The following is a 14,193-nucleotide window of genomic DNA, read 5'->3' on the forward strand; positions in this document are numbered from 1 at the left end:
CACATGTGGTACGGTTTGCTCACAAATTAATAATGGTAGTGGCATATTTTCTTGTTTCAATTCCAGAGTGATGATTGCTAAGAAGAGAATTTGTATGCACCGCTGCGGTTTGATGTTGGATTTGATCAAATGTCAACTTGTGAGCATTAAATTGTGCTACTATAAGTCAGAAGTATTTTGCACTTCAGGATGGCAGCCTTTTCCTTTTTTTCCTACCATAGTGGCGTGTGTGACTTTAGATTATTGTAACCTGCCCTTTTTCTTACATGGAAACAAAATTTTTACAAAACCCAGAATATCCACGAGAGAGAACAAAGTCAAATCTCAGGATGATAGCTGGCAGTTACATTCGTAAAACTATTTATTGTTTTTGTTTATGCCATCTAAGAAGCGGTCTGTCTTAGTATCTTGCAGCTATAATATGACTGCACCATTTTGCTGATCTGCAAACAATCACACGTGGTTACATCTTCAGCTGGCAGTCTGAAGCGCCGCAGCCCACAAACAGTTTTATCTCCTCATTGTTGTATCCAAAAGACTGTGATCCAGCTCTCTTACATTTTGTCATAGTGATTTCTTTAAACACGGAGAAAGGGCTTGAATACCTGCTCGAGCATCTGAACAAGATGTGACAGGCCAGCTAATTTATCCTTTATTCTCACTTGTGGCATCAGAGCTGGAGTGGGGGGGGGGGACTGTCCAAAACAACAAAGTGCAACAAGGAAATACAAGCAATTTTATTTCCGCCTCCCCTTTCCTCCTTTTTCGTTTAAAGAGACACCCACACCCACTTCGTAGTTGAGCTGAAGAGGTGTGTGGACAGCAGATCTGTCTGTTGAAAGCCAGGCATTCTCCAGGCATACAGTGTAGTGTTCCAATTTTAAGAGCAAGTGGGACTTGTGGGTGAGGAACATGAAATATTCCCCTTGCCTGTGTGAGGAGCACAAAATTCTCCCCCCTGCCTATGGCTTACCTCCTTGCAGTTTGACCTCCAAGGTGATGCTGCCTCCAACTGGACTTAAGTTCTGGAAGTTAGCCCTACTGGGAGGAAATTATGGACTACACAGATGACATAATGGAGGGAGGCAAGTTAGAAGGTAAAACAAAATTAGATTGTTAATTGTTGGCCTATGTGTTAGGATGGGGCTGTGGGCAGGACTCTGAGGTGAGCCAGGAGCTCAGGAAAACCTTGTTGCTCAAAAGGGCTAACTGGAATAGGACACTGTCTCATGTTCCTTTCTATCTAGTTTAAGTGAGTAGAGTTAGTTCAGGTCTGAGGGTGCTTCACAGAGAAACTGCCACCTGAACTCCATGTTCTCACCACACGGGGCAGCTATCCACAGACCCCATCAGCTCATGACAATTTCTGACTTACCAGTTTTCTGTCATGAAAGGTTGCTGTGGTTCCAGGCTCCATCTTGTGCACCTGTGAATCAAGGTATATTTTTCTAAAGCTACATCTGTATCTAATTGATGCATGTTTTACAGAAGATCTTCGCACTGGGCTTCTACGTTTAAATTCTTAATGCTCATTTCATCAGACTACCTATTAGAATTAAATTATTTAAAAGCCCTGATTAAATTTTCTTCTATCAATATGAGTCAAGAGGGAATAACGTACATAATGTTACCTAATAAAAAACCATCATATGCCCCTAGAGTAACATTTCCAGGTCATTTGTAGAGCTCTGTCATCTAATAAGGAGCATGACTTCTGAAATAACTCTGTGGATTGAGTCTTCCCTAGGTGAGGAAAACGAGGGAGGGTTCTTTTTCACATGGACATGGACATAGCAATTTCAGAAGTGGAGACTAGTTCTATGTTGGGCTTAATTTGGGCAAAACAAGCAGAAAGCAGTCTAACCTAGCTGTGCATGGAAGTCCACTGGGGGCTTGATAAACCCAACTCTTTCCTACTAGACCGTAAAGAACTGGCTGGGTGTCAAACATCTGGCAGGCCGTAAGACAAAGGCTGGTGTCACAGGGTGTCCTCAGATTACTGGGACACAAGTTTTCCTAACATAAAAGCTCCTAAGCTTTGAAATGGAACAGGCAGTGTACACCTAATTCCTGCAATCCACTATGTCAGGGGCCAAATGCTGCCTCCCAAGCCTCTTTCTCTGGCCCTGTGGATTCGCTGCAGACTCCACCCTAGTCCTGCTTTGCATCTTCCTTGAGTGTCCTTGCCTGGCTGGGATATGTTCTTGAACCATGAGATTGTGCAGGCAAATGAGTGTAGAAAAAAACTAGCTTACTGTCCAATGATAAAATTTACAAGAACTGCTCTGCCCACCTGGCAGAGTCCCCTGGCACCACCAACACTGGCATATGGCCTCCAGAAGGTTGCCTGAAAAGAATGTGGCCCTTGGATTGGAAAATGTCCACCACCCCTGCATTGCATGCACACACACACTCCATACTGCACACTGTTTACATTACTGGACGTATAGTATTACCGGAAACTAGTGCTTTTTCTTCTTCTAAAAAAACAGGTGCCAATACTCACCATGTTGTTGTTACAGTACGTGCCACACTTTTTAACAACAACAAAAAGAGGTGCTGGTATTGTGTACCATTGAGTACCCCCTGAAAAAAAGCACTGCCGGAAACTGTTCTTTATTTTTAAAGTTTCTCTGCAATCGTCAGTATGGTACAGTGGGTTTAAAATGTGAGGAAATGGGTTGTTGGGACAAGATGTGTCGTCCGCATCTGACACAGGGTGTTTATCTCCCACAGACACAGAATCATAGAATTATAGAATTGCAGAGTTGGAAGGGATCATGAAGGTCATCTTATCCAACCCCCTGCCATGCAGGAATATTTTACTCAACACGGGGCTCAAACTTGCAACCCCGAGATTAGGAGTCTCATGCTCTACCGACTGAGCTATTGAGCTGTGAATCCCACAGAGGGTCCACTGCTGAACAAGGTCCTTACAGGGAATCCTTATACAGACTCTTCTCGCCCTGTGACGACAACAACAGGCATCTGTCTGTTAGTTGAAAGGTTGTCTTTAAAAGACCATTCTACGTATCTCAGTAAATATTTGGATATCCTTTCCTTTCGGCATGTGATACTATCAGGCTTCACCAACCTGGTGCCCTCTGGCTATTTTATACTAAAGATTCAATCACATGCCAAAGTGAATGGGGACTGAAGTCTAAAACAGCCAAAGAGCACCGGTTTGCTGTAGGCTGGCCAAGATTGACGAACGTTGCATTTCGGGATATTTATACTTGAAAATTGTAGTAACTACTTGTGGCTTCTTGTCTCCTACAACTCTCACTGTATTGGGACCTCCCTTTTTCATGATACTGTATGAACATGAGAAGAGCCTGCTGGATCAGGCCAATGGCCCATCTAGTCCAGCATCCTGTTCTCACAGTGGCCAACCAGCTGCCAATGGGAAGCCCAAGCACAGCAGCAGGGCCCAAGCACAACGGCCCTCTTCAAACCTAGGAGTCCCAGCAGAGGTAGAACATAGCCATCATGGCTGGTAGCCATGGATAGTCTTCTGCTCTAGGAAATCTCCCCCATCGAAAGGTCCAGTGTTGCCAGGAGGCATTTGATGCTTTAAAATCTAAATGTGATATTATGGTCTGTTTGAAACTGTTGCTAAGCATCTGACTGTATTAATGTAAGGATAACTTCTCTTTCTGTGTGATGTATTGAGAGGAGTGCTGTGCCATACTTCTGTTTTTAATTTTATTGTACTTTGAGGTAAAGTTTTATTGTCAGCCAGATGATGTCGTCGATGCTCTGTATTGATGAAGTGCCTCAGTGCCAAAGACTGTTTGCTTTCATGTCATGGTGTATACAGTGGATGTTGCACTCATTGGATGTTGCACTAACTAGATGTGAACTGGAATATTTTTGCAATTTTATTTGGAAATTAAAAAAACAACAACGCCTTGTTATAGCCATGTCTTCCACTAGATTATACACATGCCTTCAGCCAGATCAGTAAGACTTCAGTCCTAAACACACTTACTAGGCAGTAAGCTTCAAAATGGATTTAAAAAGGTAAAGGGACCCCTGACCATTAGGTCCAGTTGTGGCCGACTCTGGGGTTGTGGCGCTCATCTCGCTTTATTGGCCGAGGGAGCCAGCGTACATGTGGCCAGCATGACTAAGCCGCTTCTGGCGAACCAGAGCAGCACACAGAAACACCGTTTACCTTCCCACTGGAGCGGTACCTATTTATCTACTTGCACTTTGACGTGCTTTCGAACTGCTAGGTAGGCAGGAGCAGGGACCGAGCAACGGGAGCTCACCCCGTCGCAGGGATTCAAACCCTGACCTTCTGATCAGCAAGTCCTAGGCTGTGTGGTTTAACCCACGTCCCTTTAAAATGGGCTTACTTCCAAGTAAATGTGCATAGGATTGCATGGGGGAAACATACCTCACCTAGGATTTCTTCTGCTCTAGCTATGGTGCTCTTGCACAGCTTCCATTTATTGCACATTTATTGCAATGAAACCCAAATCATGGACATTGATGGAATCACTGGGCAGGGCCAGCCCAAGACAATGGGACACACACAACACACACATACCCTGCATTCTCCTCTTCCACTGCCTGGGGCAACTGGAAGTGGCCCAGGGAAGCCCTGGCATGCTGAAGGCAGCGGGGAAGAGGTTGGGCAGGAGCAGGCAGCAGCAGAGGGACTGTTACTAGGTTGGTGGCAATGGCAGCCATTCCCATTCACAGCCAAAGGAGAAGTGGAATTCCTCTTTCCAGATCTGCCATCCCTTCCAGCTGCCCCAGCCTGCCGCCTCAGTGAGGCTAATGGTTGGGTGGGCTCTGCCACGGGGTTTCTTGAAAACCGGTTGGGAAGCATCAGCCCATTGAAAGGTTTATACACCCTGATTCCGAACATTTGTGGCGCTTCTTCTCTTCAACTTAGTCATCATATAACCATGCAACCAGTAGCAAAACCAACGATGAGCGTTGTAGGCCTTTGACAATGGCACATCATGTAGGGAAACACAGGCAAGATTGTGGACATTGGACATTCAAGAAGACAGGAAGCTGCTTTCCACTGACTCAGACCATTGGCACATCTGGCACCATATTTCCTTCACTGACAGGCTGCAGCTCCCCAGGATATCAGACAAGGGTCTCTTGCTGCCCTACTTGGAAATTCCAGGACTTGAACCTGGAACCGTCTGCATATAAAGCAAATGCTACTGAGCTATGGCCCTCCTCTTAATCAGTGCTCCCTAAGGCTGCAATCCTATGCATGCTTACCTATAAGTAAGCCCCTTTGGACTCATCAGGATCGGTTTCCGAGTAGACATGCATGAGATTGCTTTGTAGTCATTTGTTTGGATGTGTAAATCAGGCCACTGGTCAATCCTCCTGCTTTTCTTTGATTAACTGAAGAACAAATAAGCTTAAATAATTTTTTTCATTGGCCAAGTTTGCATGATTGAAACTCCATCCAGCCTCACACAGCCCTTTTGCTGCCGCCTTTACTTTTCCCACTGCATAAGCAGGGAAACAAGCCAGGAACTTGCAGTTAATAGCAGTGCAATGAGTCTTGGCCAGACAGTGAGGCAGTTTGGCTCCTCACCCAACCCCTGCTGCCTGGGTTTAAGCCCAGTGGAAATGTGTGGATGGGGCCAATTCTGCTTTATAGGCAGAGGAGAATGTTGAGGAAAGAAGACAGAAGCAGGAAGGACTAGCTGGATGAAGTTTGTGCACAGTGTGAATTAGGTACGTTCACCTTCAGATGTGAACTTAGACGATCTTTTCTTTCCATCCAGTGACATCAAAGAGGGGGCAGTGAACTCTCTTAAGATATTGTGCTCTTATGGGAAACACCAAACGTGCCGTCCCATCCTGGGCAAACCAAGAATGGTAGCTCTTGTGACGTAAACAAGCCAGAATACGAAACCATAATTTAAAGTTGACTTGCAGATCTTGCTTGGAAGCCATGAACTCTAATTCCTGGCTCACAGGTTAACTCTTCACTGCGACTTCCAAGCTTCTTTTCTTGCTTGTATGAGGACTGAGTTTTGCAACCTAGGCCACTGTCTCACTGAAAAATCTTAAATTGTTTCCCCTGTTGGAACAGCAGGAGGGAATATTAACAGTCCTTGACAAAATTCTGCTAAGCACATCCTGAGTCAAGTGAGGGAAATAAATTGTTTACCGTGCCATCAGCACCTAGGACTGTTTTTGCAGGTGACAGCTCTGATTAAAATTTGCTGAGAAATTCTCATTTGCATTGCTTAATTAATTAATGCTCTCGGTCCTAGAAATAATGAAGGGGGAGAGAGAATGAGAGGAGCATCTGCTTTGATTCCTTTAAAATGTTTGCTCTGTTCAGTAGCTGTCTGTCTTTTTTGTAAAAATCAAAATAAGAAAACCTGGGGGGGGGGGTGAAGCATAATCCAGGGAACTTCCAGGACATTTGACTTTGTTTTTTTTGACCCCCATTCAACCACAAACATGCACATACACACTGCAGCACAAATCAAATCCAAGCTAATAAATAATAAAGCTTTGTTGTTGTGCTGATCTTGATTGCAATCTGCCTACGAAAGAGGCTGTTAATTTATGGAGTCGGTTGTGTAGCAGGAGTCTCCAGCCTATTCAGACTCAGGGACCACTTTTAACCAAACATCCCTCCCTCTTTTTTGCCGTATATCTGTATGGTGGTAGTGCTGCTTTTGCAACCATTATTATTATTATTATTATTATTATTATTATTATTATTATTTACCAACCCTTCACCCTAAGGTCTCAGGATGGGTTGCAGCATTGAACACAGTGCTAAAAACAGCCTAAAACAAATTACAACCGCAGAAATACGTGGGTCCTAGAATATACATCTCAAATGACAACCAGGGCAGCTGTACTAAAACAGGTGTTATGTGAGAGCTAAAGGAAACCCCGGTCAGGGATCTGCTGCTAACTTTTGAACCAACAGAAGTTTCCAAGTCATCTTCAGGGACGGCCTGTTATAGAGGGCCTTGCACTGATCCAACCTGGAAGCTTCTTAGATCAAGCTACCCCCCCCCCCAGATAATGTGTCCCAAGCCACCAGCTGAAAACCAAAGCTTTATAAGAAGGTTCCTATAAGAAGGTTTCTAACAGGGACCAGGCAGACGTTTCTAGGCCACTTATAAGCAGTACATGAAGGCAATATTCTTATTTAACCCCCACCCCCAGTTGTCAACAAGCAACCGACATATAGCCATACTGCCCCATTCTATGGTTCCCAGCAACCAGTATTCAGAAGCATACTGCCTTCCTGGTCTGTTGAGGCAGAGCATAACCCCCATCGTGAACTTGTCTGATCCCTTTTTAAATCCAGCCAGTTTGATGGTCCTCACTGCCTCCTGTATGAGCGCAAATGCATAGGGTTGGACAGTCATTTCCTCCTTGTGGAAAGGCACGCTGCAGATGAGAGAAATATTCCACTAGCTTGCCTGTACATAGAAATGTACAGTTCCGTCCATGGAAAATCCACAGAAGTGGGAGGCTGTGGATTCGTAGCTTTGCTAAATTATATTTGCATTTTCCCCCATCAAAAGAAGCCATTTCATATCATTTCAATTACTGGAAATGTTTATTTGATGAGGTGCAATTTGACTGACGGCCTCATACACTCATTTGCAAATCTAAGAAACCCCCACGGAATTTGCTATTAGCCGTGTTGATATGAAATAATTGCCGAATATTCTGAAGTGCAAATGTTAGTTTCTCTGCTGCTGGTTAAGCTAGGATTGCATGGGAGCAATTGCTTGGAACAGCCACATCGGAAAGATGAAAAATAATAATGAGAAAGTTGGTTTGTGGGACAGGAGGCAAGGGAATAACTCCCCTACCCCCAGATTTGCTGTGCAGAAAGCTCTCAAAAAGGTGAGCGCATGCTCCAGATACTATATCCTCTGATATGTATTTTTTGTTACTCTCCCCTTCCCACCAAGGAGTTTGGGGCTATATGCATGCCCTCCCATGACAATCCTGCAATATAGGGTAGGACTGAGAGAGACTGGTCCAACAGGAGAACAATGTGTCATGCAGCTGTAAATTAATCAAAGCAGAATCTGAGTCTTCTTCAGAAGCAGAATAAAACGTTACTGAAGAAAATAAACTTGGTCATAAACAGCATAGTCAAAGAGCATACACAGAGTGTTCATAATAGCTAGCTGACTCTTCACAGAGGCACAGATCTTGGTTACTGATTAACTGGAGTCCTGAAGTCACTCTGTCTGCAACAACACAACATACTGGCTGAGACACATACACACTCTACATGACAAACTGAGCAGAGACTCTGAAGGCTGGTTACATTTACAGTACAGTGGTGCCTCGCAAGACAAAAAGAATCCGTTCTGTGATTCTCTTCATCTAGCGGGTTTTTTCGTCTTGCGAAGCAAGCCCATTGACGGATTAGCGGATTAGCGCTATTAGCGGCTTATCTGCTGATCAGATCAGCTGATAAGCGGCTTAGCGGCTTAGAAAAAGGGGGGAGGGGGAAAAAACGGCAGGAACTCGCAAGACATTGTCGTCTTGCGAAGGAAGCCCATAGGAGATTCGTTTTGCGAAGCACCTCCAAAACGGAAAACTCTTTCGTCTAGCGAGTTTTTCGTCTTGCGGGGCACCACTGTATAGGAAACCCAAGATGAGTCACGAGTCACAGTGACACAGCATTTTACTGCTAACAGTTAGGCTTGAAAGATTTGTGTAGGCCACTGCCTAGGCCTTGCCTGCTTCTACTCTCAAGAACCATTGTCTCATGACACAATGGACCCATGTGTTTACTTCCTCACATCCTCCCCAAATCACTGTGACTGGAGTGCACTGGGGACATAATTCACATGATTAAAAACTAGACCTGCCAATCAAAAGTCCCCCCTCCCCCTCCCTCTCAAACTTTGAGCATTTCCCCAATCATCTTGGTTTCATCGCCTCACTATTTGGGGTACACCCACAACCAATAAACACACCTGTACTAATTTCTACACCACACTGTCTCTAATTCAGAGAGGGCTTTCCTATCAACCAGGAGAACACAAAGTGTCCTATGGCAAGAAAAAGGCAAGAAATCTGCCGTGCCAACCACTTGTCGCTGCCCCCTTCATATTTGCACTTTCCTACCCTGAGGGTAGATGGGCAACTTTTTTTTGCTGCTGTGGGCTGCATTCGCCTGGGGGGTGCAGGGGACAGGAACAGGGTCAGAGCCAAAGGTGGAATAGGGTAACCCCCCTCTCACTGCCATTCCTTTCTCTCTCTCTGCTTCTCCTTTCTCCCACCCCACAACACACATCCCCATTTGCCCCTGCTATATTTCCTCCTTGATGCCAGCATAAAATTGGCCTGGTGTTGCAGGCTGCCTTCCCCAGCTATAGCCTTTGACTCGACAGTGTTTGGGAGGTGCTCCTGATGGGCACAAATGAAAGAAGCTGCATGCTCAATGCTGGGAAGTTGTAGCACGCAACTCACAGAGAGTGAAACATTATTAACAATGGAGCTTTTTGTTGTGCAAGAGTGCCCCTCCGGATGGCAATAATGCTGTAAAACTGGAGAAGCATCGCAGAACAACTAATGAAGTGGAAATATGGGCTGGTGGTCCAGTATTGCATCAATGACATGTTTGCATTTCAGCTGCACGTATTGACACAGGCAAAAACACAGCACATGCAGGCACTAGTTGAACCTCCATTCTTTCTCCTGTGCATAATAGCACCCCCACACACCTTAGCCTGAGTGGGGGATATGCTGCAGAATTAAGAGAGAGTCGAGACCCTACATGGAGTAACAATTCAGTGTTTCTTCCTCCAAGTTCAAGCCAAACTTCTTTGCACAGTGCCACCTCGTGGCTCTTTTGATTGCAATCACCACATCTCCCTTCCTCCGGAGAAAGAAAATGAAAAACATACAAGAAGATGAGTTAAAAACATGGCAGGACTAATACAGAGTCACTGTCAGGATTGCTGGCAATTTCTATTTTCTGATTGTCCTTGCATCTGTAGGCTGTGGAAGTCAGGCTGGAACTAGGATGAAAAACGGAGTGGAATCTAATTTCTCTTCTCTTTAGCTTTGTCTGGCTGATGCCTCTCCTCAGCGGCCTTGAATCATCAGCCACCTAGTGGCCTTTGTGCTTATTTACACTTATTTAAAACTTTTCATGCTCTTTCCCACAATGCGAGCTCAAGGCTGCCTGCAAGGCAAAAATTCAAACAACTCCCCCCCCCCCTTTAAAAAGAGTCAATAAAGCTAACTGTCCATTGTATAATAATGGTTAAACAATCCAAGAGCAAAGTGAGGCAAAAGCAATGACGCATCAACAAATAATAAAGAGAAGCCCAGAGAAATAAGAGAGTTTCCACCTGGTACTTAAATAATAACCTAAATCAGCTGCCCCAACCTGGTGGCCTGCAGACATGTTTGGATTACAGCTACTGTCATCCCTGGACATTGGCCATGCTGATGGGCATTGCCAAAACACCCGGAGGGCACCAAGTTGGGAAAGCCTGTGAAGTAGGCATTTCTGAAGTGGGCTACAAAACTAAGAGGAGGCTCGGAACAGGATTTGCTGGGTAGCTCTCTTCTTAGAATCATAGAATCATAGAAGAGTTGGAAGAGACCACAAGGGCCATCGAGTCCAACCCCCTGTCAAGCAGGAAACACCATCAGAGCACTCCTGACATATGGTTGTCAAGCCTCTGCTTAAAGACCTCCAAAGTAGGAGACTCCACCACACTCCTTGGCAGCAAATGCCACTGTCGAACAGCTCTTACTGTCAGGAAGTTCTTCCTAATGTTTAGGTGGAATCTTCTTTCTTGTAGTTTGGATCTATTGCTCCATGTCCGCTTCTCTGGAGCAGCAGAAAACAACCTTTCTCCCTCCTCTATGTGACATTCTTTTATATATTTGAACATGGCTATCATATCACCCCTTAACCTCCTCTTCTCCAGGCTAAACATGCCCAGCTCCCTTAGCCGTTCCTCATAAGGCATTGTTTCCAGGCCTTTGACCATTTTGGTTGCCCTCCTCTGGACACGTTCCAGTTTGTCAGTGTCCTTCTTGAATTGTGGTGCCCAGAACTGGACACAGTACTCCAGGTGAGGTCTGACCAGAGCAGAATACAGTGGCACTATTACTTCCCTTGATCTAGATGCTATACTCCTATTGATGCAGCCCAGAATTGCATTGGCTTTTTTAGCTGCCGCGTCACACTGTTGGCTCATGTCAAGTTTGTGGTCAACCAAGACTCCTAGATCCTTTTCACATGTACTGCTCTCAAGCCAGGTGTCACCCATTTTGTATTTGTGCCTCTCATTTTTTTTGCCCAAGTGCAATACTTTACATTTCTCCCTGTTAAAATTCATCTTGTTTGTTTTTGCCCAGTTCTCTAATCTGTCAAGGTCGTTTTGAAGTGTGATCCTGTCCTCTGGGGTGTTAGCCACCCCTCCCAGTTTGGTGTCATCTGCAAATTTGATCAGGATGCCCTTGAGTCCATCATCCAAGTCGTTGATAAAGATGTTGAATAAGACCGGGCCCAAGACAGAACCCTGTGGCACCCCACTAGTCACTCTTCTCCAGGATGAAGAGGAACCATTGATGAGCACCCTTTGGGTTCGGTCAGTCAGCCAGTTCTTGCTCTTGAAAATGATAGATCTAGAATCACATCTAGTTTTTTCTTCGGATGGACTTAAAACCTGTTTATCCTCTGCTTTCTTGAGGGGTCCCTGCTGGTTTACCTTCTACCCAGGTGCTGGTCATTTGACAATGCAGAGTGCCAGTAGGTGCTTGCGAGATCATTCACATCCATTTCTCAGCTTTGTCACATTTCTTTTCTCCAGCGATGTGTTTGCGTGTGATTTGGCTTCGCAGACACTCCTGTTTGCTCTCCAACCACTGCTTTGGGAAGTGGTGTGCACATGACATCCGCCACAGTTCTCATCTATCCTGTTGTTTGTGCGGCAGTCACACGTGGCAGCCCAGGAGGGTGGCAGGAAGGAGCACAACCAACACACCTTTTGCAGGATGAAACAGGCCACAACTTTATTGGGCTTTATGCAACAATGGGTTTGCAGTTGTATTAGTGCAAGGATTTTGACTCCGTTGCAATCCGTTCTTGCTGCCAAAATCCTATTGCCACTTGGTTAGAAAGTCACTGGAGCTAGCCTGGGATTCTCCTGAGCCAGGGCCATGATGTGAATCATGGAGGGAAAGGCCAAAAAAAGCCCTTTGGAGGGTTGAATTCCCCTTCAACCCTGTCAATCAATGACCCAAGAGTTCAGTGAAGCACAAGCGTTGAGGGTGGGCTGGCTTTTAATCTCGGGCAGGATGGATATATATTTAGTATGTGTCTAAAGACAGGGTGACTATTTGGGAGGGCTGATAAAATACAGTCAGCACTAGGAATTCTGAAAGCCAGGCTTGAAACAAGAGGCCATGCTCACAGGGAGTGAATAAATACCATCCTAAATGTTAATATAATTTCCATGTGGACACCATATGAGCATTGGTCTTCAAATGCCATATTTTCCTCGCCTACCCCTTTCATATCATATCAATTTATACAAATGAAATATTAATGTGTGGCATTAATGTTAATGCTGCTCAATCAGAAATAATGGCTTTGAAGATAAGAAAAGGTTGCCCGATAAGAGATGCTTAGTAAAACATAATTGGAGGCTGGTATCTTTTATATAGTCACTTAGGTGGGATATTTTCAACAACGGGAAAATAGAAAAAGAAGATGGGAGTGTGTTCTCCCAGCTACATTCAATCCAGTCTAGCTTGTTTGTTTAAAATGAATGGGTGTCACTAAGAAAAACAGGGATATAGACATAATTTCAGTGCAGCTTCATTTTCATTGTAAGCACACCTGGAATCTTTTTTTAAGGGCATAGTAAAAATAAAATGGATTTATAATGCTAAATGCCTATAGTAAGTAATGGTTATAATAACTAAGCAGCAAGAGCCAACAACCTTTTGTTCTCACACTGTTCTAAATCACAGTTCTTAAAGGAAAAAAAATCTGGAAAGGCATTGCATCAACTGCCCACCTGTTCTCAAGCTATCATTAAAAGCTTTCGCTCCATAATAAACAGAGAGAGGGGTATTTATAATTTTTAAAGGCCTGCTCACCCATGCTCTCAAAGGCTGGGGTAGGCCACATGATCACCCAACAAATGATTATATTAATTTACTCTGCTAACACTACCCGAGGCTTGACTTGCGTGAGACGAACTAGCAATTGGCTGTGTGGTCCCTACAGGGCCAAAGTCTGTTGGGAGGGAACAAGGGCCTAAGCCTTGTTCTCTGCCAGTCATGCTGGCACCACAAGCCCACCAGGGAAATAATTTGTGCTATGCAGACAAAGCAGATGTGAGCAAAACAAGCGCTCAGCTGCAAGAGCAAATGAATGGAAGCTAAACCAGCCATGAATACTGGCACGCAAGACACACACACACAGAGGTCAATGTGGTATAATGGCAGGAGTGTTGGGACTATGAGCTGGGAGACCAGGGTTCAAACCCCCCCTCAGCCATGAAGCTCCATGTATGGCCTTGGACCAGTCCTATCTCACAGGGTTGTTGATATTTTTTAATTCATGAAGTTTATATACCTCTTGATGGTAGGAAAAAACTTCAAAGCAGTTGTGAGGAGAAAATGAGGCAGGGAGAGCCATACGCATCACCTCAAGCTGCTCCTAAAATAAACCCATTCACATGTCCCTGTTAAATTAGTACATAAAGACAGCAAAAGTGGTATGAATGGTTGCCTGCAAGTTTGATCAATTTGAAACTGCACATAAGATATATAGGAAGCCTGGCACTACATATATGTACATAAATATGTGCTCTGTGTTTACTCCAATCAATGAGACAAATGGGGGGGGGGGATTTGTGGTACTCTCATATTCCTGAGTCAAATTGTGCTGTTTACTAGACATGGGAAGGCAGGTCAGGGAGCTGCAAGGAGATAAAGAGCCTTACTGGTTTACACCCCGTACCAATGAGGGCTAAATGAGTGCACCTGAACAGCAACAAAAGCAGTCTATTTTTTAAAAATATGTATCTCATACCCACATTGTGGAACAGGCACCATTCAACAGATGGTTTGTACCATCAGGCACATTCCATGCAGGCTACTATTGCAGCTTGTGATGTCAGAACTGGTGAGGCCATAAACTTCCGCCCCAAGCACTGGCTTATAACCAAA

At 44.7% G+C, this 14,193-nt stretch overlaps 1 protein-coding gene across 2 annotated transcripts in view; it reads left to right on the forward strand.

The window, feature by feature from the left end:
• ST8SIA6 (ST8 alpha-N-acetyl-neuraminide alpha-2,8-sialyltransferase 6) overlaps nucleotides 1-3,919 on the forward strand; it is a 41,262-nt gene extending 37,343 nt beyond the window's left edge. Inside the window, exons 9-10 of one of the 2 annotated variants that reach the window (XR_014517574.1) lie at nucleotides 67-2,358; nucleotides 2,674-3,919. The gene's annotated coding sequence lies outside the window, so the exon portion shown is untranslated. Of the gene's footprint in view, nucleotides 1-66 lie in introns of both variants that reach the window. The other variant, XM_083467572.1, reaches the window with a different exon arrangement.
• The last annotated feature ends 10,274 nt before the right edge of the window (nucleotides 3,920-14,193 follow it).

This window comes from Podarcis liolepis (assembly GCF_965112155.1).
Source record: "Podarcis liolepis genome assembly, chromosome: 12".
In the NCBI taxonomy this organism is placed as follows: Eukaryota; Metazoa; Chordata; class Lepidosauria; order Squamata; family Lacertidae; genus Podarcis; species Podarcis liolepis.